General features: G+C 36.0%; 1 long non-coding RNA gene across 1 annotated transcript in view; it reads left to right on the forward strand.

Moving 5' to 3' along the window:
* Positions 1–4164: 4164 nt before the first annotated feature.
* Positions 4165–26057, forward strand: part of LOC143236721 (uncharacterized) — a 165582-nt gene continuing 143689 nt past the window's right edge. Inside the window, exon 1 of the long non-coding RNA XR_013019727.1 lies at positions 4165–4688. This is a non-coding gene — a long non-coding RNA (uncharacterized LOC143236721). The remainder of the gene's footprint in view (positions 4689–26057) is intronic.

Raw genomic sequence — 26057 nt, forward strand, 5'->3', positions numbered from 1 at the left:
GGATTGAACTTTGGTCGAAACACCCAAGTAACCGCATAAAGTAGCCCATATTGCTGAGTAACTTTATTCAATTTAATATCGCTAAAAACCAGTTTTAGGTGTCTGATGTGGGCATAGCCCAGATAGCCATTGTGTAACTTCGTGTACAAAGCAAACAAAAAAGCAATCTACTATTGGAATGATGTAGACACGTAGGATTGTTTATTCATTTTTGCGCAAAGCTACTCCGGGACAGTCGTCTCTAATTTAGAAGTGTTTGTTTGTTAGTAATTAAACACGAAGCCGCATAATAAGCTATTTGTGCTCCACCCACCACGGGTATCGAAACCAAATTTCTAGCGTTGTAAGTCTGCATACATACCGCTGTGCTACTGGGAGGCCTGGAACTGTTATGCTAGAGAGAAGGTAGATAGCCAACGCCACCTAAAACCAACGCTTTTATTAACGAAAACAAAGGCAAGGATTTTTGGTGACGGGATTCGAAATAGCGACCTCTTACTGCGAGTCGCACGCACTAATCAACAGGCCAATACGTAAAAAGAATTAAACTAATACTGCTATTTACTCTTTAATGTAAATAACAGTAAATGCAAAATAAAGTAAAGTTACTAGTTGTTGAGAGAAATAAAATACTTTTTAAATAATTTTTAAGGCAAACATTTTCATCAGAGGCTCTACTTCGAATATGATAAATGAACTGCTGAGCTTAATAAAATAGAGGTTTCGTAGAAGATTAGATCAGATGCTGAGTTTGCAGAAGAGTGGTTCCAGCCGTTGAATTTGGCACAAAAGAGCAACTTCGGAAAATATTGCTTCAACTGTTAAGTTTGGCAGAAGATCGCTTTGGTGGAACAATAAATCGTCAGTTGAATTTTGTCAAAGGGTAAATTTTTAGAGTATTGAATCCACTATTAGATTTGTAAGAAGCATGGTTTCATAAAAGAATAACCCAGCTTTTAAGTCTCGTATAAGAGTGGGTTTGTTGAAGATTATATTATTATTTTTACATGTGTGTCTGAAAAATGGTTTTAAATAAGTTTAACTAAAATATTAAGTGTTCCAAAGAAGAGGTTTTGGAAAACATTGAACCAGTAACTGGAGGTAGCTGAAACATAGTCTTAGAAAGAGAAGGAAGAAAAATATATTTAGAAGTAGTGAATTTTGAGTCAGATTTAGAATGAAAAAGTTAGAGTTTTGAAGAAAAGAAAATGTACTTTTGACTGTATAGGGTATCGTGGAATATTAAATCAGTAAAGCAGGGTAGTAAATCATCGGTTTCAAGAAAGATTAAACTACATATTGAGTTTTGTGATGACTAGGTAAATAAGCAACGGTTTGGGGGAAAAATTAAACTACATATTGAGTTTTGTGATGGCTGGGTAAATAATCAACGGTTTCGGGGAAGATTATACTACACACTGAGTTTTGTGATGACTGGGTAAATAAGTAATGGTTTCGAGGAAGATTATGTTACACACTGAGTTTTGTGATGGCTGGGTAAATAAGTACTGGTTTCGAGGAAGATTATACTACTCACTGGAGTTTGTGATGGCTGGGTAAATAATCAACGGTTTCGAGGAAGATTATACTACACACTGAGTTTTGTGATGGCTGGGTAAATAAATACTGGTTTCGAGTAAGATTATACTACACACTGAGGTTTGTGATGGATGGGTAAATAAGTAATGGTTTCGAGGAAGATTATGTGACACACTGAGTCTTGTGATGGCTGGGTAAATAAACAACAGTTTCGGGGAAGATTATACTACATATTGAGTTTTGTGAAAAAACAGTTTGTATCCTCTACATTTAACAAAGATATGCACAGCTGGAGAAACACTTGAATATTTAATCATTTATACATATGAACACACAAGCAGACATTATTATAAGTATAAAACAAACTGATCAAGCTGAAGAAACGGAAGATCACATTATTTTTTAAATGATAAGAATAACTTTTATGTTTCACTTTTTTACCATTTCTAAGAAATGCAAATAAAAATGCAAAGAAATATACGGTCTTTCTGTGGTTAAGCTTAGAAATTATAAGGCCCTGCAAAAAAGGAGCCCTGTTAAGTAGCACTGTAAAATAATATACACGTTGTTATTAATTTATTTATGTAAGTGGACTTTCATACTAACGTATTTCGTTTCATATTTATAACTTATAAATACGAAAAACCTACAAGGTTAGGTTTATAGACTGGCACATTCAAATATTATCGCATAACAAAAATATTTGTTCGTGAAAAGTGCCACAAGCGTTGAAAGTAAGTGATGTTGATTAGTTGCCTTCCCTCTGGCCTATCACTACTAAGTCAGGGACGAATTGTGCAAATAGCCATGGATTAGCTTTATGCGGGATGCCACGTAAATTCAAACCAGAACAAAATAGTATGTAGGGTATATATTAATTAAATAAACGCTGGTATAAAGTAGACAATTGTTTTCCTACTTTAAGCCGTATAAAACATTCTGAATAATGAAACTTGTTGATTACCCAGTAAAATCTCATGAAATATACGAAACACTTTGATGATTGCCCAATAAAATCCAAGGAAATACATGAAGCACTTTGTAAATTACCCAGTTATATCCCAAAAAATATATGAAACACTTTAGCGATTGCCCATTAAAAACCCAGAAAATATATAAAATCTTTGCTGATCACCCAGTAAAATCCAAGGAAATATATGAAACACTTTGCTATTGTCCAATGAAATCCATACAAATGTCCAAAATATGTCGATGGTGATGAACTTAAACCTCAGTTGATTATCAAATATTTTAGAAAATGTGACCGATTTTCAGAAACGAATAACTAGTTATACAATAAGCTACGAGTAAAATATAAGAAACACGTAACTGCCTATCCAGTAATATATCAGGAAACATATGAACACAGTAACGTGATCATCCATTAAAATTCCAGGAAGTATATGAATCACGTTATTTGTTAACTTGTTAACTCCTTTTAAATTCTTGTTCAATTCTTTATAAAGAATTACGTCTGATCACAGTTGAACCCAGATTTCTTCGGTGGCATTTCTTCTGACACTATTTGTTTTCCTAAATTTTTGCTTTTTTCACCTTTCCACATAATATATCTTATTCTTCTTCTATATCGTAACTAATAGTTATTATGGGATGTACTTGGTACTTCGAATTACACTATGTAACACAAATTTTGTTCCTGGATAGTATGTGTTATTTCTTAATTGCTTATGTTGTAAAAGTACAGAAAATGATCATTATTCCCTTCAATCTTTGCTTTTATGTCCTGGATAATGAAATTTAGAAATTAACCTATTTTCTATGTAAAAATGGTCAAATTTTCATTCACATAAAGTCTGAATAAAATGACATATGAATAAGATTTGCATGTATTTATACTAAAATTATACAAAAATGAACAAAAATGTTTAGAAGTGAGTAGTTTTTCGAGATTTGCGACTGTAATGTAAATCACTTTCACGTATCAGCCCCCAAATATAGTCCTCCATGATGTCTTCGTTATACGCTCTCAGGCCACAAAAGCAAAGATTGAAGAGAAAGTAGTAGTTGGTTTTTTTTTTTTTCCCATTTACTTTAGGCATGAACAATTGGGAAATAACACTTTCTGCCCAGGAACAAGAAAAAGTAAAAATTTTGTTACATAGTGTTATACTTGTCTTCCAATAAATATACGTCAAGCGGTTAGTTGTTTCATTGTATTAATCATGAATTATTAGAAATATACAAAGAAAACACGTGACATAATCATTAAAATAGTGAGTATAACTTTATTCAGTGTTCTGCTTTGGAACAATTGTCACGTAAGATTCAAGAAAGAATATTTTATTTCAAACTCCAAAAATCATTCATTCACATAAACATGATTTTTATCTAGTAAGATACATTTGTAGCGATGGATAAACGCGTTGCTGTGTCATTTACTAACGTTACGCATACGAAAGTTTCTTTATTTTTGTAAGACAACTTTTGCACAAAATTTTCTAGTGGACTGAATCGGCAGCAGGAGAAGACTGAGATAATTTCGTAAGAAGTTCCTGTTATGTGTCTAACCCCCTAAATAAGTTGCTACGCCGCTACAGTGCTCACTAGTGAAACAACTTAACGATCTCTGTATGTTTCACTTCTCTCTACTATTCTGATCTTGACAGTTCCTAGTGTCTGCGGCACTCGGTCGTTCTCCATTCCCTGCTGCGCCGACGCAAAGTCACTAGTTACGTCATTAGAGTCCAGAACCTCAAGGAGCTGGGACAACGAAAACAAGTTTAGTTGTAATTCTGGCTTCCTACTATTCAGCTTTATCTTTGCCTTGCAAGTTTGAGTGTCCCCCGTATGCTCTACTGCATAGGTATTGTAATAGGCCGTTGTCATAGACTTAGCCATAATATTCTCCTCCACTAACAAATAATGTCCAACAAAAAAAAATAATTTATAGTTTTGATGGAAAAAATATAGACGGAACCAAAGCAATCTGAGAGAGAGAAAAGAACTTTTATTATTGAGTACGTACTGGTATATAGTTAGTTAGTCCTTCATAGCCAGTTTTTCGATTGAAAACTCTGAATAATTTTGACTTTTAGGAAACCAAAGAAGGCGAGAAAATAAGCTGAATTTACAACAAAATTATAAACTTTGGACTTTCTTGTGTACACCAGCATATATGCCAATCTCAGGTAGGTTTTTTACTGATTTTTTTAACTAATCTGCCCTACAGCAAGCACTCTTTTTTACTCTTAACCCACGTGTATTTACATATCTATATACATACATTTATCGGTTACAAGAAAACTAATGGTGTTTTGGTTTCATTTTCTCTGTATGACATGATGTATTTAAACAAATTTCCTATTTTTTTCTCTCTTTTTCTAATTATGATTTATTTATAGAAACTGTAATGGATAATGGTTTAGATATTTATTCGAAATTTTACTTTAATTATTTTTATGGTGAATATATATATATATATATATATAGAAACCGCAGAAAATGTAATTCACTTTTTATTATATACATTAAGGTCAGACTAGCTAAACGATGTATATTAGTTCTAGTCACTAACACCACAACGATGAAGTGTTTTTGTACTAAAAACAGCGTTCTAAATGGACCTAGAATCACTTTGTATCTTTACCATGAGCTTGAAGCTCACAGAACTTATTTATTGTAATAGAATTTTCACAGACAGAAAAGTGAACATCTTTGTTCACTTATGATCTCTATATTCCTTTTTTTTTCTTCTGTTGGCTAGTACAGCTGAATGTTCCTTGCTGCAGCAAACAGGTTCTGTAGACTAAGTCGTTTCACACAGATGGTAAATGCTTTAGATTCCTCACCGGGGAGAGATCTTCGCCGATATTATGGACCGTTACGAACGTCTAAGAAATACTGACTAATTCATGATAGAATCATCTGAAGATGGTTATTTCCAATAATGTTCCTCACTGAAAGCTTCTGCAGGAAATAGGCCTACCTTAGTGTTCGTTTAGTGATTATATAGCCGTTTGAAATGTGATCACTCCCTTTCTTATTCTGTGAAAAGTATATTGATACATCTGTGGCTAAAGAAAAACTGAGGTTTCTTATGTTCTTAGAGTAAAATGCTAACCGAGTCAACCATAAAATCAAGGTGTTGGTATAGACAGTAAGAGAAAATATACTACCAACAATAACCAGTTTTTGGTTTGTTTTGGACATTCATAGAAATCTAGTCAAACAGTCAAGGGCTCTCTGCGCCAGCCCCTCCTTTCAGAGGAAAGGAAATGAGTCAACACTACCCGTCCAGACTGGTTAGACTGTGGGGTTTGACTGTCACCCTGGCCCGGCATGGCCAGGTGTGTTAAGGCGTTCGAATCGTAATCTGTGGGCGCGGGTTCGAATCCCCGTCGCACCAAACATGCTCGCCCTGTCAGCCGTGGGGGCGTGATAATGTAATTGTCAATCCCACTATTCGTTGTTAAAAGAGTAGCCCAAGAGTTGGCGGTGGATGGTGATGACAAGCAGCCTTCCTTCTAGAATAGTTCGTTACGTAAATCAAAATAGTTGAAATATTAATTAATAAATAACTTATTATTTATTCTCCTTTCCGTTAGTAAAAAGAAACATTACTTTTAACAACCAAAGTGGGCCCGGCATAGCCAGGTAGTTAAGGCACTCAACTCGTACTCTGAGAGTCGCGGATTCGAATCCTGTCACACCATGCTCGCCGTGGGGGCGTTATAAGATGTTGCGGTTAATCCCGTTATTCGTTTATAAAAGAGTAGCCTAAGAGTAGGTGGTGGATAGTGATGACTAGCTGCCTTCTCTCTAGTTTTACACTGCTAAGTTCAGGACGGCTAGTGCAGATAGCCCTTGTGTAGCTTTGCGTGAAATTCAAAAACAAACAAACAAAACTGTCACCCTTATAGCACAAACATGGCCGCAGAGTGCGAAACACGATTTCATATCTGCAGAAAAGGGACCCAAACGTCAAACTACCGAGTCTGTTATTCAGTTCAGCACGATAAATGTTGGCCACGCCTCTTCCCAATAATTAGTTAGGCAACAATAATTTGACGTGTTATAATTTCAGTTCCATAAGAAAACACTATTTGCATGAAAACAAAATTAACTTGGATTTTTGAGGGAATTTCCTCCATTTTTTTTTTCCTTATAGGTATGCAGGTAATAAGCTTTTATCTCGGTGTTTTGCAGCTAAGCTAACTTTGATATAGTGAAGCATAACAGTGAACTGGTACGTGAAACATGACAGACATAACACACCAGAGTATATTTTTTTTGGTAGTACATTATTTAGTCACAGTAACTTTAGACTAGATCTTTAGTGAAGCTCTGATGTTTATATCGTCATTCTAATCATCTTTATTTTGCAAGAAATATTGTACATTGTGGTTTGTACACTGAACTGTATTCAAGGCCATGGCAGACGTCATAACGAAACCAAAATTAGAAATATTCTCGAGTATTAACTGTAAACTGCGTTATCCAAAATGAACGTGGACTTGGCTATGGTTTTCACGTGTGCCAGATCATAACAAATCAACTAGATTAAACAAATAACTCCTATAAGTAACCTGAGAATGAAATACACCGAGAGTACAAACGTCAGAGAGCGAATTTACTTTTCGTAGTGACGATGGAGTTAGCGAACACCACTCGAACGACTCTTGTGAAACAAACGTTTCGGGGTTTATTTCGAAACGACGTTTAGTCTTTTTTTGTTGTTGTTGTTTCTGAATTTCACGCAAAGTTACACGAGGGCAATTTACGCTTGTCTCTAATTTGGTAGTGCAAGACTAGAAGGAAGACAACTTGTCATCACCATCCACTGCCAACTCTTCGGCTACTTTTTTTACCAACGAATAGTAGGATTGACTGTTACTTCATAACGCCCCTACGGCTGAAAGATCGATCATATTTGGTGGGAAGAGGATTTTAATCCTGGCAGAGCAGAACTTACGACGTTCAGTACAACAATTGAAACAAACAGTATCCGAAAAAATTTTTTCTTTTATTTCAGCATCTCTTTCACTCTTCTACTGTGTACTATTTGTATTCTCGCATGAACACCAGGAAAACGCGTTTCTAACTGGGTTTTTTTTTATAATCAAACGCAACTTATCTAAGAATAAGTTAAATGTTAGTCTGATAATATTTATACATTTCATTATAATAATTTTTGTTCCTTACAAATTAATACTTTTCTCTTTTTGCAACATGGCGTGATCTGATGGCTGGGAAGCTCGAATCTCAGTCTAAGAGTAGCTGGTTCAAATCCAACCAACGCATGTTTTCGTACTTTTTGCGTTTTATGTTATAGTCAGTCCCACTGTTTGATAAGTTTAGTCCCAAAATTCATAGTGAGTGCTATTGATTGGCTATCTTCTGTCACCTCTAATGCCCCCCTCGTCTGAGGGTCCACACCGTTTAAAACCGGATTTCTAGATTCGTGGTGGACACAGTCCAGATAGTCCTTTTTGTAGCTTTGTACTTAATAATAAAACAAACCAATTATAAATTAAAGCCAGCTAGCGCAGATAGTCTTCGAGTAGCTTTGTTCGAAATGCAACAAGCAAACAAATCGGTTTACAAAGATGACGTTATACGGAATTACTTCCATGGTGAAGCATTTTAACAGGTTCTGTTTGTTGTTTTGTAATCCGAAAAGTATATATAATATTGGTTCTAAACTGCTGAAGGAGGTATGCGAATGTACGCCTGCATTTAGATCCGTGTTTTTAAGTTTGACTGTGTAATTCAATGCAACATGTTTCTATTAACAATCTGTTCTTGACGAAACTGACGTTTGAGTTAGCGTTTCTCGAAATCTAATGTATTACATAGGCTCTCTGTTGATTCTGTCTGAAATGTTAAACAAGCTTCGTAGACTTTTAGCAACATAGCAGCTTCTGATTATTAAAGAGAGTTTCGCCTTAGAATGTTCTCCAGTAATTTCCGTTTGCTTCACTGACTGTACGCTCATCAACGTATTATACATCAAATGTTGTTGTCTGGCATGATCAGGTGGTTAGGGCGATCGACTCGTAATCTGAGAGTCGCGGATTCGAATCTTCATCACACCAAATATGCTCGCCCTTTCAGCCGTCGAGGCGTTATAATGTTGCGGTCAACTATTCGTTGGTAAAAGAGTAACCCAAGAGTTGGCGGGGGTTGGCGAGGACTACCTGTCTTCCCTCTAGTTTTACAGTGATAAATTTGGGGTGGCTAGCGCAGATAGCCGTCGTGTAGCGTTGCGCGAAATTCAATAACAAAAACAATATATTTATATTTTTGCACAATATGAACCGATTCTCCTTCATACCATTCTTTTTTGCGTCATATTTCTTCAAGCCTGTTATCCAATACTGTTCAATTGCCATTAAGTTAATAGGTTTGGTATTACAAGTACCATTAGATTATTTGTTTTTTAAATTTTGCGCAAAGCTACACGAAGACTATCTGCACTAGCCGTCTCTAAGTTAGCAGTGTAAGACAAGAGAGAAGGCAGCTAGTCATCACCACCCACCGCCAACTCTTGGGCTACTCTTTTACCAACCAATAGCGGGATTGACCGTCGCATTATAACGCCCCCACTGCTGAAAGGGAGAGCATGTTTGGTGCGACGGGAATTCAAATCCACGACCCTCAGATTACAAGTCGAACGCCGTAGCCCACCTGGCCGTGCCAGGCCAGTACCATAGGAACGACAGTCAAATGCCAATTTCTCTTTTTTTTTATTTTTTCATTATAAAATATCCACTACAGCTGGAAATTGATATTTGATAATTTTATAAACTTTGATTAGTAGTGTATTTATTTCTATACGTTGCCTGTTGAATGACTGAAGCATGTCATGAAATACGTACAAATAACACGACCGCCTGCTGTCACATGACTACTGCCGAAGTGTATTCTAATCATGATCGCATGTTCTGTTTTAATTATCCGTGAGACAAATCATATCTGTTAAAGTAACCTCACTAAGGTATCTTAAATATTATTCATAAGCGTCGGCGCACTCTGCTTTTTTCAATGTTACAGTATTGTGCTTTGATAGTGTGATAGTGTTCTTACAAGAGCTATTTTCAGATAATGCTTTTAGGCAAATACCGAATTTATTGACAAGACATGCAATGGGGGGATTTTCAAAGACCTATGAATAACATGCGTGAATCGTTGTAGCGAACAGGAACTAAACGACATTGATTGATGACTATCTTCTCTATCGTCGTTTTTTATCGTACTTTTTCAATGAGCGATTAATATTTTTATTTTATGTCAATCTTTAACCTTCAGTTACTTGCAACGTGTCTGTTTTCTACAATTAGTAGCCTGAGAAAGTCTAATCGTACTGACAGCATTTAATTATCCTCATATAACGCTGAGAAGGACACAGAAAATAAAGTTAAGTTATGCAGATTAAGAATACATTGGTTCAAAGTGACGACCTGTTTTCTGAAAATTAATTTATTTCTAAGATGCCAGTTATTCACCTTAGCTTATAAAACTGTACTTAAAAAAATACACATCGCAAAGGTTAATTATTCCTACGCTGTAAGATTGAAGGAAATATATGATTATTTGTTATTTTTTTTAATTTACTCACTTACGCCCATAACTTTGTAGAAAAATAAGCCATTACTAAGGTGTTAGATTTCGAAAAAAAAACAGATTTTTGCCCCAGAGCAAATCCACTTTAATATATTTGTTGTTTCTGCTGGGAACCGAACCATGGATTTTAGTGTTTTAAATCCATAAAATTACCACCGTTTACCCCACTCTTACACCCGAGAAATACGGAGAATAACCTCTGTCATTACACAACTCCAGTGTTTGGATTATTCTACATTTCAACTATTAACTTAAGCGTAATTTAAATTGGACCATAATAACTGGCTTACAACTGCTATATCGGTAAAAACGCCCCAAGCGGCACAGCAATATGTCTACGGAATTACGACGCAAGAAACAGAGTAATGCACAATAGCACATTATGTGGGTTTGTGCTGAACTTCAAACAAACAATCGGCAAAACAAAATCATATTGATTTTATACTTATATGATCGTATATATATATTTTTTGTTTTGTTAGTTGAACTTAGTTTATGACAAAAAATTATCTGTCGTTGTTTCTTCTTACCAGAAAGGCCAGGCATGGCCAGGTGGTTAAGGCACTCGACTCTTAATCTGAGGGGCGGGTTCGAATCCCCCGTCACACCAAATATGCTCGCCCTTTCAGTCGTAGGGGCGTTATAATGTGACGGTCAATCCCACTATTCATTATTAAAAGAGTAATCCACGGGTTGGCGGTGGGTGGTGATGACTACCTGCGCAGATAGCCTTCGTAAAGCTTTGCGTGAAATTTGAAATAAACATACACAATCTGTGGTTATTTAGCCGTGTTTATATACGCTTACTGATTAATATTCCGTTTTAAAATGTAAGAGAAAATTAAAATGTTTTAAATTTAATTATTCATTTATTTATTATAATTAACTTGATTCTTTAGTTAAGTGTGCAAATAATGATAATTAATGGGAAATTAAGTTTGTTATAAAATGTGTCCCTGAAGTAACAGACAAGGAAGAATTGGTTATTAACCCTTTTGCTAACTAATTACCCTGATGAGTGATTTTTTTATGTTTGGTCCACTGAAAAGAGTTAAACAATGGTCAAAACCTATTATTGAAGCTAACGATAATATAAGTTTTGTGTTATTCGTTGGACAGTTTTGTTTCACCCAAAATGAGCTAAATATTGGGCAAAACTTTGTTACGCATCATAGAAGGAACCAGTGTCTTGTTTTTCCTTTGTTTTTACAAACTCTTAGCTCTAAGCTCCATCGAGTCTTGACCGATTTGAGGTGTAATAAACGTTTTCGACTCAGGAAGTCAAACCCTTTCAACTGATATATTTGACCACGCCCAAAGTCTCGTACAGTAATTTACTCTAATCCTGCCTAAAAAGGAATGCTACTATTGAGGAATCCCTCTTGTTTCCTAAAAGACGGAATAAAGGAAAACGCGAAAAAGAAATATTGAAGAAAATCGTTTGTTTGGAATTTTGCGCAGAGCTCTTCGAGGATTATTTGTACTAGCTGTTCCTAATTTTGAAGTGATAAACTAGAAGGAGACAGCTAGTCAACATCATCACCCACTATTTTTATCAACGAATAGTAGCATTGGACGTCACAACATAACGACACCACGGCTGAGAAAGCGAGCATAGTCGGAGACTAGATTCGAATACGGGACCTCAGACTAAGATTTAAGTGCTCTAAATATCAGGCCGTCTCGCGCGAACTTTAAGTTGTTGTTTTGAATTAAGCACAAAGCTACACAATGGGCTATCTGTGCTCTGCCCACCACGGGTATCGAAACCCGATTTTTAGCGTTGTAAGTCCGCAGACATACCGCTGAGCCACTGGGGGCTACAAAGTTACGGAATGGGCTATCTGTACTCTGCCCGCCACTGGTATCGAAACCCGGTTTTTAGTGTTGTAAGTCCGCAGACATACCACTCAGCCACTGGAGGGCGAAGTTTAAATAGGCGCTAGAAAAAAATAATAGAGTTTTTCGAAGATATAAGTTTCCATAAAACATCAGCACAGAAGAAAAGTGGACAGGACTAATAATAGACAAATTGTTTGATATATTAATTCTATGTTACTGATAATTAATCATTAATAATTAATCATATAGAATTGCTGAAAAAAATAAGAGATATTATTAAAATAAATTATTTTATCCTCTTGTTATAAGTATTTATTAAGGTTTACTCTTTCTTAGACATGTAAGGGTAAAATAAATAAATAAATATGTATATTGCATGAGCACTATAATTTCTGAACATAAAAATGGGGTTTCATTCGAAACGTAATTCTAAAATGAAGATGTTTGAAAAGATTGATAATGTGACTTGCAACGCTCTCTGGCGTTCATCGGAAATTCCTTGTTTGTTTGTTTTGGAATTTCGCACAAAGCTACTCGAGGGCTATCTGTGCTAGCCGTCCCTAATTTAGCAGTGTAAGACTAGAGGGAAGGCAGCTAGTCATCACCACCCACCGCCAACTCTTGGGCTACTCTTTTACCAACGAATAGTGGGATTGACCGTAACATTATACACCCCCACGGCTGGGAGGGCGAGCATGTTTAGCGCGACGCAGGCGCGAACCCGCGACCCTCGGATTACGAGTCGCACGCCTTACGCGCTTTGCCATGCCAGGCCATAAATTCCTTGTTCTATGCCAATTACACTTTCGCTAGTTATTGTGGATATTGATCCATTTAAAGAGTAAAGGTGATAAGTTATAAAAGGCAACTCCGGATATTTTTGTTTTATAACTTTGTTTAAAAAAAATAATTTATTTCACAGACCGAAACGTAAAAAAACTCATTGAAAACATTTTTTTCAAGGTGACAAAATAATAATTGTTTGACGAAGAAATAACATCTTAAAATATTCCTAGAAAGGAATTATTAGCTTTTACTTGGTGTTATTTTATTTTATGCTATTAATATAGTTGAAAATCTGTGTACTTTGTTTAAGTGTACTTACGGTTTGTTTGTTTGTTTTTGGAATTTCGCACAAAGCTACTCGCGGGCTATCTGTGCTAGCCGTCCCTAATTTAGCAGTGGAAGACTAGACGGAAGGCAGCTAGTCATCACCACCCACCGCCAACTCTTGGGCTACTCTTTTGCCAACGAATAGTGGGATTGACCGTCACATTATAACGCCCCCACGGCTGGGAGGGCGAGCATGTTTAGCGCGACGCGGGCGCGAAACCGCGACCCTCGGATTACGAGTCGCACGCCTTACGCGCTAGGCCATGCCGGGCCTGTACGTACTGAATGATTAGTACAACCACAATCATTTGTGTCGACGGTTTGCTTGTTTTGAATTTTCGCGCAAAGTTACTCGAGGGATATATGTGGTAGCCGTCCCTCATTTAGCACTGTAAGACTAAAGGGAGGGCAACTATTCATCACCACCCACCGCCAACTCTTGAGTTACTCTTTTACCAACTAATAGTTAGATTGATCGTCGCATTACAAATACACTCCCACAGCTGAAAGGGGCGAATATGATTGGTGACTCGGATTTGCTTGCGATCTGCAGATTGCGAAACGAGCGCTCTCATCACAATACAGTGGTAGGCCAAAGTACAGGAAAAGAAGGATAAATAATAGCTAGTTAGCTTTATTCAACAAATAGCGTGAATAACCGTTACATTATTATGTCCCCATCAGCGTATAGTCGAGCATTTTGATGGTGGGATTTGAACCCGTGATCCATAATATATGTATATATAAGTATAGCGAAGAACTTCATAATAGGTTATCTGTGATGGGCACAACTGAGATATTTCATTGCGTAGTCTTGCGCTTGACTAGAAACAAACAAAAGCTTTAAAAACACGCATACGGTTGGACAACAGTAAGTTCACGCACTTACGAAAATTCGAGATTCGATTTCTTGCAACAAACACAGCAGACAGCTCATTGTGGCTTTGTTCTAAAACAAACAAACAAGAATAATATAAAGAGATTATTGAATCGAACAAATATTAGTAAAAGAACCTGTTTGCTTAAATGGTAAATTTTACTCATTGCGTTCATCGACGTTTGTGGTAAAGATTGGTTTGGTTTGTTTTGAATTTCGCACAAAGCCTACACGTGGGCTATCTGCGCTAGCCGTCCCTAATTTAGCAGTTAAGACTCGATGGAAGGCAGCTTGTCATCACCACCCACTCCAACTCCTGGGCTACTTTTACCAACGAATAGTGGGATTGACCGTCACTTTAACGCCCCCAAAGCTGAAAAGGCAACCTTGTTTGGTGTGACGGGGATTCGAACCCGCGACCTTCGGATTACGAGTCGAGTGCCTTAATTGCATGGAGTAAACCATGCTGCTTTTACATTCAGAAAACCTGCTTCTTTCATTAAAAAATGGAGGAAGAAAAACATTTCTATACTTATAAGTGATTTAGCATTTTACTAGAAATGGACATAAATAAATTAACTGTTGCATCCAGTCTAGTTACATAAACGTATTTTCCAGCCAGTTTTTTGTAAACAAAAAAAAAGAATATGTATTTTATGTCCAAGTGTTGCATGATTAAGAGTTTTTCTATCGCGACAACGCATGCTCAGTGTTGTTGTTTTGAATTAAGCACAAAGCTACTCAATGGGCTATCTATGCTCTGCCCACCACGGGTATTGAAACCCAGTTTATAGCGTTATATGTTCACAGACATACTGCTAGGCCACTGGGGGCTGCTCTGTGTTTAGCTGAAATATTCCTAAAAAAGTTTCGAAACAGTGCCTCCATCGTAATAGGACTGCGTCCAAACACTCCCTTTGGTCCTCAAAGCGCCTCAATAAAATTCGTTTTATTTAAAGCATTTTTAAACAAACACTAATTTTTTTATATTAAAGATATTTTGGATACGTGTAAGGAGGAGTAGAAAATTCGATTTATTCAGTAAATTATCATTTTACGAAAATAAAATTATGGAAAACATCTAAAAACAAGTTTCTTATATTGAACACAAACAACGAATAAGAAACGAGATCCAATGCAGACATAAGAAAGACACAATCATTCATCAGCAAAATAAAGTTATGCTACATCCGGGTTTCTATGTGTGCGCGTGTCTGCACTCGCGTAGCAGGCAAGCATGCTTGAGTTACACAAACCTGCACGAAGATGCTGAATTCATTATACAACACCAACGGAAGAACAGAAATAATGAAGTTACAACAAAATTTGAAATATCTGTTTTGAAAAAGTAAATTAGTTTAAGAAAATTTAAGCTTAATATTTTTAACATGTGCAGTATGTACGGATTTATTTGGAGAAATAACTTATGGTTACACTTTAAAGAGCCAAATCAGTAATGTGAAAGTACATAGTGAGGATTAGGCATTACGAAAATGTTCTTAAGGAATACAGCAACAGAAAAAAATCAAAAATATCCAGCTCCTCCTGATATAGCGGTAACTCTTAAGGATTTACAACGCTAAAATCAGGGGTTCGATTTTCCTCGGTGGACTCAGCAGACAACCCGATGTGGCTTTACTATAAAAAAAAAACAAAAAACAGTCATTCAGAAAGTTCCAAGGTAAGTTCGCAACTCAAAATTTGTATTTCTTTGTGACAAACGATTCAATGATCTAGGTTATTAAATTTCAAGCGTGTTTTAAACAATGGAATTTTACGAATCACACCTGCAAACAAAGCTGATAGTTCAGTCCATCCGATCTGCAAGAAAAAAGAATAAAAAAAACACCAAAACCATCTTGAAGTGCAATAAAAACTCGTATCTTGCACATATTAAAGTGTTTATCCAACTATTTAAGTCATGGAAGTTTTTTTATTTTTGTTGAAATTCACGCCAAGCTACACGAGAGCTACCTCCTCCAGCCGTCTTCAGTTTTGAAGTGATAAACTACAAGGAAGACAGCTAGTAAACACCACCTTCCGCCAGTTCATGGGGTATTCTTTTTATCAATGAATAGTGAGACCAATCGTGTTCGAGATTATGAAAGTTCACTGGACGGATCTCTCAGTGCTGTGCCCCCCAGAGACACAGCGGTATGTTTGCGGACTTACAACTCTAGAAACCGCGTTTCGATATCTGTGGTAGGCAAAGCACAAATAGTTCCTACTGTAGATTTGTGCTCAACTTCAGACAAACAGACAAACAAAATGCTGCATAAAAGTTCCATGTAAGTCGTTCTAACGATTTTCGAAAAAAACGGCTGAAAATAGATATTTTAATTCTATTTTTGCTCTATGCTGTTTTATCAGTTGCAAAAGGTCTGCTATAAGCAACAGTACTAAGCCTTGACTGTCTATATGTATTAAGGCTCTATCAATAAAAACGTATAATAAACATGAACACAGTAAACTAAATTGTATTACGTTTCAGTGCAAACCAATTTCATGAAATGCTCTAAAGGATATAGAAATGCTCCTTCCTGTTCAGTAGCATCTTCATAAACATTTATTTAATAAGGGTGAAAATGTTCCAGGCAGGCTTATGACTTATGATTCATTATCCATTATAAGCAGCGCGTTAGATAATCTACCTCAATTTCTCACGTACACTCGACCAAAAAACTACGAGAGTTATAAGAGCAGAAAGCTGTTGTAATGTTTCAAGTGTAGTTTAAAACAGAATAGACGTGCAAGAAGACTGATTGGGTGAATTAAGCTTAATTCGTGGATTTAAACGTGAAAGATGAACGCGAACGTTCCTTTCTCAGACTGTTCCACGCTTCCCGTCACACCAAACATGCTCGCCCTATCAGCCGTAGGGGCGTAATGATGTACGGTCAATCCCATTATTCGTTGGCAGTAGGTGGTGATGACTAGCTGCTTTCCCTCTAGTCTTACACTGCTACATTAGAGACAGCTAGCACAGATAGCCCTCCTATAGCTTTGCGCGAAATTCAAAACGGACCCGGTATGGCCAGATGATTAAGGCACTCGACTCGTAATCTGAGAGCTGCAGGTTCGAATCCCAGTCACACCAAGCCGTGGGAGCCGTAGGTACAATTCATTTAACACGGCATTCATCGTTAAAAGTCAAGTTTTTCACCACTGAAATTATAAAATGTATTTATATAAATACTAATGTCGAGTGTGAATACATTGAAGTTAAATGGTTCGTAATGTACGGAATATATAAACGATACTGGTCAAATATCTGTCCGATTGATAAGCGTTTATCACAGATATAGTTTCCGAGGTTTATAATGTACGAACTATAGCAAACCAATATATATATGCATATACTGTCTCTTGACATTTAGTGTTAATTACATTTATAAGCGTGAGGAGAGTTTTCAGAAGGCTCGGCATGGCCAGCGTGTTAAGGCGCACGACTTGTAATCTGAGGGTAGCGGGTTCGCATCCCGGTCGCGCCAAACATGCTCGCCCTTTCAGCCGTGGGGACGTTATAACGTGACTGTCAATCCCACTATTCGTTGGTAAAAAAGTAGCCCAAGAATTAGCAGTGGGTGGTGATGACTAGCTGCATTCCCTCTTGTCTTACACTGCTAAATTAGGGATGGCTAGCGGAGATAGCCCTCAAGTAGCTTTGTGCGAAATTCAAAAAACAAACAAACGTTTCCAGAAATTTCAACCTGCACAACAATATTATTGATATACTAGTGTTTACCCCCATATATATTGTTGATTCTTACATTTGACAATCTTCTACAGATTCAGTGAACAGGCGGGAATTTCGTAATATAAAATTTAACAATATAAATTATATAAAGTTATAAATATAGATTTTACTTAAACAAACATCAGTATTAAAATAGATAGAGATAGTAATTCAGTAACACAGGTAACAGAACTAGGTATTCGTATTTCTGTTTTACTCAGTGGTACAGCGGTAAGTTTTGATAGTTATGATGAGCAGAGCACAGGTAGATGATTGTGTAGTTTTGTGCTTAACTACAAGCAGTGTTTTATTGGATGTACAGCAAAGGAGAAGCGAATAATACAGTTCAGAAAAATAAAATAAAACTGGGAAGAAATTTTAATAATTCGTAACATAAAAATACCAGTTATATATTCGTGTAGTCTCAGAATGTCTTATGTTTCAAGAGTGAATGAAAACCAAAATTAAGAGTAAAAGCGAGGGACACTCACTAGAGGGCATATCTCCTCCATGCGGTGTTAATCTTACTCATTTATAAAAAAAAATCAAATGTATTCCTGTATACGTTTCTCTTGACGGACACTAACTATTTGTGGCAGGATAGTCAGGAATAATATTCTACGTAAGTCAAAAAACGTTCATTGAAATTCAATCATTTTTGACTGAATTATAGAGCAACAATTGAATGAAAAATCAGTAACATTGTTAACAGGTAGGGAATTGTTTTCATGGCATTACTGTGACCTTGATATTCCGAAACAAATAATCACTTCTAGGTTGGATCACAGTCAAACTGTACACAAATTTTCGTCCAAATCTTGTTTGTTTGTTTTTGAATTTCGCGAAAAGCTACACGAGAGCTATCTGCGCTATCCGTCCCTGATTTAGAGAGAAGGTAGCTTTTCATTTCCACCCACTGTCAACTTTTGAGGTACTCTTTTATCAACAAATACCGGAATTGACCGTCACACTATAACGTCCCCACGGCTAAAGGGGTAAGCATGTTTGGTGCAAAGGGGATTCGATCCCACAATGTCAGATTACAAATCGAGCGCCCTAACCATCTGGCCATGCTGGACCTCGTCCAAATATATTCAGTTGTTTTTGACAAATGCTTCTGATAAACACATTCTTCGAATTCCCGTTACATCCAACATTCTCATCCTTTCAGCCATGAGGACGTTATAATGTTATACTTAATCCCACTATTGGTTGGTAAAAGAGTAGCCCAAAAGTTGGCGATTATGACTAGCTGCCTTCCCTCTATTCTTACACTGATAAATTAAGGACGGTTAGCTCAGATAGTTTTTGTGTAGCTTTGCGTGAAATTAAAAAAAAAACAATCAAAAACATACACATGCACACCAACAAACAACCGTAACCTCCGCCCTCCTTCAGCGTTGAAGGTAGAATCATTTTATCTCTTACTTTTGAAGATTATATGTCGTGTTATGTTGTAACCTACAAAGTGCGTAATTCTTCTCATGATTCATAGTATTCTCACGTTTTACGGACGTCACGACAGTACACACCGCAACGTTAAACGTCCCTCGTGTGACGTCTTTTAGTGTCCACTTACTGACTGAGAGACAAACACATACTACTTACTATATTGTGGTGCGAAAAGTTGAAACAGGTGAAATACATCTTGTGTGTGCTTAGTAATTATACAGTTATTATATGAATAGCTGAAAACAACTCCAAATAAAAGATGGTTCCTAAAATGAAAAACAAACAAACATTATGGAGGGTTTACAACAAATCTAGAGAACATACATTAAATTTGTAATTTCAAGATATTGTATCCTAACGCACTATTTCTGTGGGAAAACCGAAGTTATGTATGCTGTATAAAATAATGTAGTGCTGGAGAGTTGTAATTAGACTAAAACGTTTTAATGAATTTTGTCTACCAGTTGAGATGCGACGTTAACCTGCAAACGCTGAACGCTGCATATGTAGATCGAAACTTAATTTCCCAAATAAACTAAAGGAGTCCATTTGTACCTTTAATGTAACATACCCGATATTTACTAATTTTATTTGAAAACTGTGTTCGGGTGGAAAACGTTGTATAAATACGTATTGCACTATGAAATATCGTTTTAAAACTAACTGCAATTTGCACTTGTGTAACAATCTAAGATTCCAACTTATGCATTTTATGCAAACCCTAGGAAATATTTTGAAAACTTAAATATATTTTTAAGGAGAGTTATATGACAGTTTTTAACACATAGATAGCTGATACACTGCCTCACAAGGATATGCTCTGGTGTTAGTCAAATAATTAAAACTAGGTGGTTAAGGCACTCGACTCGTAATCTGTATGTTGCGGGTTCGAATCCCAGTCACACCAAACATGCTCGCCCTTTCAGCCATGGGGGCGTTATGATGTGACGGTCAATCCCACGGTCAATCCTTTTGGTAAAAGAGTAGCCCAAAAGTTGGCGGTGAGTAGTGCTGACTAGCTGCCTTCCCTAGTCTTACACTGCTAAATTAGTGATGGCTAACATAGATAACCCTCATGTAGCTTTGCGCGAAATTATAAAAACAAACAAACGTAGTTAAAATTACACAGGTATTAATACATTTTAAACGATGGATGGAGTCGAAATTTTAGTATAACAATAAACTATACCACAATGAATGGCTCAAACTTTCAATATATCATTTGCATCATAAGTAGTGTTTGTTTGTTTGTAATTAAGCACGAAGCTACATAATAGGCTATCTGTTCTGTGTCCAACAAGGGTATCGAAGGTCGCTGTGCCACTGAGGGGGGAGGCATCAATAGTGAAATAATAAGGTAGGTTTTAGAACATAAGTGTTAATCCAGCTAGAAAATAACATGAAATGTTCATTCAGTCCATTTTATATGATCGCATAAAATAATTATGATAAATGTATTCCAGTGGCACAGTGGACTTGTAACGGACTTATAACGCTGGAAACAGGGTTTCGATACTCGTGGTGGGCAAAACACAGATAGCCCAATGTGCAGTTTTCTGCTTGATTCCAAACAAATAATTGATACTAACTTGTAATAAATAGCCATTTCTTGGAGAGAATAAAGAAGTTGTGTAGGAAACGAAATATTATGCATGCTATACAATCTTTACAAAGGATTCCGTTAAATGTTGCAATCCACCAGCTGTAAAAAAATGTATTCAATACACGTTCGTACACTTGTTAGTAAATAACATGTCCTTACTATATGATTTCAGTGTTTTGAAAATATAACAAAATAATAAATACCTACAGAGTGTAAGTTGTACCTGCTCATGTGTAGTATATGGTGTTTCAATTATTGTTTTTTTTCGAAACTAATGCTATTAAAAACACAAAAAACATTGTCATATAAAAGTCTTTGATTTGTAGAACAAACAACAGAACAATGGGACACCAGAGAACATGAGGTCTATTTTCCTGAACACAGTTTTATTTGATGGCGTGTCTATACGTGGCGTCTCAAATACACTGAAACTGACATGAAAATAATTTTCATTTTCTTTGGGCAGTGTTAATAGTTTTTTAAATGTTTTGTAGATAATAGTGCTACTTTTACTCTTTAGAAATAGGTGTTCAAATAATACCGTGAGGAAAACCACATTAAATTTTTTTGTTTTTTTTAATCGAATTGTCTTTGGTAGATTTTACTCGATAATCGATAAGTGATTTCATTTTTTCATCGGTCGATGATTGGTGCTCTATCCACATCCCTGGTGAGGGAATTATTAAGTTTTCGTAAAATTATGTTAGTCTCATTGTATTTCTCATTCTCTCGATATTTTCCAAAGTAGGTAAATTACTTTAAGGGATACATATGTATTAAAATAAATATTTAAATATGACTGAATAGTTACAACTTTTAACTCTACGAATTTGCTGATATTTATTTCTTGGTAATAACTATAGTACGGTGGTTTGATCCACCGCTCACCATAAGGCATGCATGGTTTGTTTGTTAAATATTTTCATAAATTTATTATTTGACCATGTTACACCAGATAAGGGTATAAGACTAGATACTTGTACATTTCCCCTTCAGCCGAACTACGTGGATTACATTAATCTGTTTCACAGGAACATCTCCTTCTTTATGTTTCACGCGCTTGTAAGTCGATAAGCTTACTGATTACTACGTTATGTATTAGATCGCGCATGTTGTAGGAAGTTACAAATCCGTCACGAGTGAAGTGTTGCTAAGAGAAAAAATAGTACAAAACACAAGTCTTAATACCAGTAAAGACCAAGAATGGTTTAGTTAGCTAAAGACATGAATCTTTTTTAAGAGAGAAATAATCGTAACAAAAACATCGACTGAATTAAAAATATTATTGTATAGTTCTGAGTATAATATCACAGGCCAGATGTTTAGGGTGTTTGACTGGCAATTTGAGGGTCGTGGGTTCGAATCCCCGTTACACCAAACATGGTCAACCTTTCATCCGTATGGATATTTTAATGTTACAGTCAATTCCACTATTCGTTGGTAAAAGTGTAGGCCAATAGTTGGCGGTGGTTGGTGATGACTAGCTGTTTTCCCTCTAGTCTTACATTGCTAAATTATGGACGACCAGCGTAGGTCTCCTTCTTGTAGCTTTGCGTGAAATTCAACAAAGAAACAAACAATCTCATTCGTACGTAATAAATTGTGCCACTTTTAAGCAAATGTCGGTTTGTTGTGAGAGATGAGTTCAGTTGACTTTCTAGAACTATTTACCATGTTTGAACTTGTTTTTAAAGCGAATCTTCGTCTGTTATTTATAAAAGTTGACGTTAACAATACAATATCACAAATACTAAAATTATTAAATGTACAAACTTTCAGTTTCATTCCCTTATTCATCACATAAATTCTATCTAGCAAAGTGGCTCAGTGGTTTGTCTGAAGGCTTATAGCAGCACAGGCACCCCTCATGTAGTTTTGTGCTTAACTACAAACAAGCAAATCCAACGTTATCGGCTGGTTTATATACTTTTCACTAGCTGTGAGACCAATACATTGCTTTACATTTTTATGTTTATGCCTTTTGTAACATTCATTTAAAATAAGTGATTAGATTATTGATTATACAAAGTATACAGATGTACAGACTAAGATATTTTTGTTTGTGAACTTTATTAACCATTACTTTAAAAGTTGATTTATATACCTTTACGCTCCCTATAGATATTTTACAGTATATTGAACCGTTCATTCTCTTGAGAATAATTCAGGCGATTGTTGTAGTTGAATTGGCGTCGTAGCGTGTTACGTTTAATCCAAGTACAGTTGTTGTTTTTTTTATTCAAGCTTCTTACATTTCTTAATTTAAAAAAGTGTGGTTAAGCGTATATGTTTATAACATTTAAAACATTATATTGTAAGTGCTGTGTGTCAACTAATTCCGATATAATTAAAAATCTTGCGTGAAAGTTGCTAAGTTAACGTTCTTACCGAGAACAACTAGGTCTAGCTTAGGCCTACCGTTAGTATTATGAACATCTGAGTTATAATATTTCTCCATAGTTAAAATTAAATTATAAGTATTACGAACTTTGATTGTGAACAAACGTGTGTGTATGTTAATACTGAAAGTATATTTTTAATGCAATTATAAGCATAAGTAGGCCTGATGTTTAGCAAAATGATTAATGCAAACGTAATTTAAATCGAATCTGATAACCTTTCAAGCACAGAAATAACTTTATAAGATCAATTAATAATTCGAAATACAACATTACAAGCAGAAAAATCATAATTTAACAAAAGATACAAGTTTAGTTGGGTCTAGGGTAGTTGTAGTATGTACTAATATTTTAACACAATTCTTTCTTGAAAAAATTATAACGGAAGGGTAATGTAGATATTCATGACTGAGATATTCATCATCTGTGGAATTAAGTGTTACGTGTCAGTATTAAGAATGTAAAGTAACGTGTACACAATTAAGTAAGCAGCAGTGTTGTATACAGGTTTAGTTTTTGATGCCTGAAGCGGAAATATATAAAGGGTTTTTCATCATTTTATTTAATTATCGAATAAATACCAGAAGTACGTAGATGGTGCTTAGAAAAGTATGTATGTATGTGTGTATATATATATATGTTTATTATAGCCTGAAAATAAGCCGAAACAAAAATAAATTAAGAATAATAAACAACAACAACAAAAAACTGCACTAATTAAAAAGATTTCAGGGCTCAAGCTATAATGTGGAATGTAAAATATTCTCTAGGTTTTGGAGGTGAATTGAGAAGTAGGAACCACGCTGCGGTGGGGATACACCGTCTATCAATCTTAACCTTCATTCGCCAGTCTCACATGCAAAAAATAAATAAATAAAGGAGTCGCAATAAATATAGAAATTAGAGATATGGATGCTGAAGCCCGCAAAGCCCTACGGCTATATCACCTTTCACTGTCTGTAGGCAGTTGTGGGAAGGTTGGTTTGGTTTGGTTTTTGGAATTTCGCACAAAGCTACTCGAGGGCTATCTGTGCTAGCCGTCCCTAATTTAGCAGTGTAAGACCAGAGGGAAGGCAGCTAGTCATCACCACCCACCGCCAACTCTTGGGCTACTCTTTTACCAACGAATAGTGGGATTGACCGTACCATTATAACGCCCCCACGGCTGGGAGGGCGAGCATGTTTGACGCGACTCGGGCGCGGACCCGCGACCCTCAGATTACGAAGCGCACGCCTTAACGCGCTAGGCCATGCCAGGCCTCTTGTGGGAAGGTAACTGCTCTCCAAATTACAGCGTTTTTTTTATTATTTTTTGTTTCGTCTTGTTTTTATTAGGCTATAACAAACTAATATAATTAGTCAAAGGTTTTGATTTGTTGTTTTTAACGAAGTTCTTCCTTTTTTATTTTGTTCACTTAAATATATCAATATTAATTTTTTCCATATATATACATATATATTTAACTTTGTAAAATTGAAACTGAAAATGCTACAATAGTGCCATTGGGACTGTTCAAATAGTGAAGTAGTCCAGGTCTTAATGTAACTGTTACCAAAATTATTTTGCTAGCACAAACACCTGCTTTACGTTGCAGAGTTCAAATATTATAATTATAATTCACAGAGGTGCGGGACTCAAGCCATTCATTATTCACAACTTTCTGTAGCTACTTCAAGGGATTCAATACGCCAAAACATTCCTTCTAGGACATCTGTCGTGGTGTCTGAGCACGTGTGTCGCGTTTGTTCTCGCTAGCTTCTAAGTGGAAAGGTTTGAACAGTTTGAAATTTGGCGTTCCCGGGATCCAGAGTGTGGTCATAAACACATAATCCGATGTGATTTATCGGGCGCAATTTAACCATCTTTGGTAGAGGGGTAAGCCATATCGATAGGCACTTGGATGTCCTCGAGTCAGCTAGCGAAGTATGAGACTGATAGATTCAAAACTTTGGGAAGAGTTAGTGAATAAACGAATTAACAAACACAACTCGAAATGATATAGGATTCGTTATATTTTAATATTATCCTCTGTCAAAATACATTTCTCTGTAGGTAGAAAAAACTGTTTTTACTCCAGTGTCGACATCATGTATGATGTGTGATATCTTTCACGACAGTAAAGATTAAACACCTAAACAGTGACGACATGTCGCAAACTAGTGTAAGGCTTACGATTTTACTTTTGTACGTGAAAGGTTTTTAAACTGCTTCAGTACTTCGCTTTTATGTAGAAAGTATTGATCTCGCTTGTTGTTACTCTTCTAAGTTGCTTCTTCTATCGTATAAAGAAATAAACTTACCCCTCAGCTACAGTGATTAATACAGTAAATTCCAAACTACTTAAAAGTGGAGGAATGTTCCAATATAATAATGTTTGATTGCTGTTTTTTTCCTTGAAAGATAGTTTCCAAAAGAGAGGTAAAATATATTTCCATCTTGGCTACTTTGGACTAATACATAGGAATGATAAGGATTTTCGCTTTCCTTCCCCGTCCTCCAGGTTAATAATCTGGCTCTAAGAAACTTGTAATTCAGTAGCACGAGATATGACCCTTTACTTGCATGTCTAAGATGCCACTGGTTACAGAAATACCAGGAGTAGACTGTTCTAGTAATTTAATAACCATGGTGACTGACAGTGAAACAAATATGGAGGGCTTATTATGTTATCACTTTGTAAAAAGTAAAGAATCTATCAGTGTAACGTATTTACAACGTATTAATTAAAGGAAAAATCGGATAAGGTTTAATCTATTAGTGTCAAATATTTACCCAACATGTATTACTTAACCCTAAACTTAAATAACAATGTGCCATTGTTGGATGATTGATAAGCAAATTAGTGTTTATTGTGTCAAACCACTTATGTGTTGGTCACTTAAGGAAACCAGTTTCATAATAAGGTGTGAAAA

This window comes from Tachypleus tridentatus, chromosome 13 (genome assembly GCF_004210375.1).
Source record: "Tachypleus tridentatus isolate NWPU-2018 chromosome 13, ASM421037v1, whole genome shotgun sequence".
In the NCBI taxonomy this organism is placed as follows: domain Eukaryota; kingdom Metazoa; phylum Arthropoda; class Merostomata; order Xiphosura; family Limulidae; genus Tachypleus; species Tachypleus tridentatus.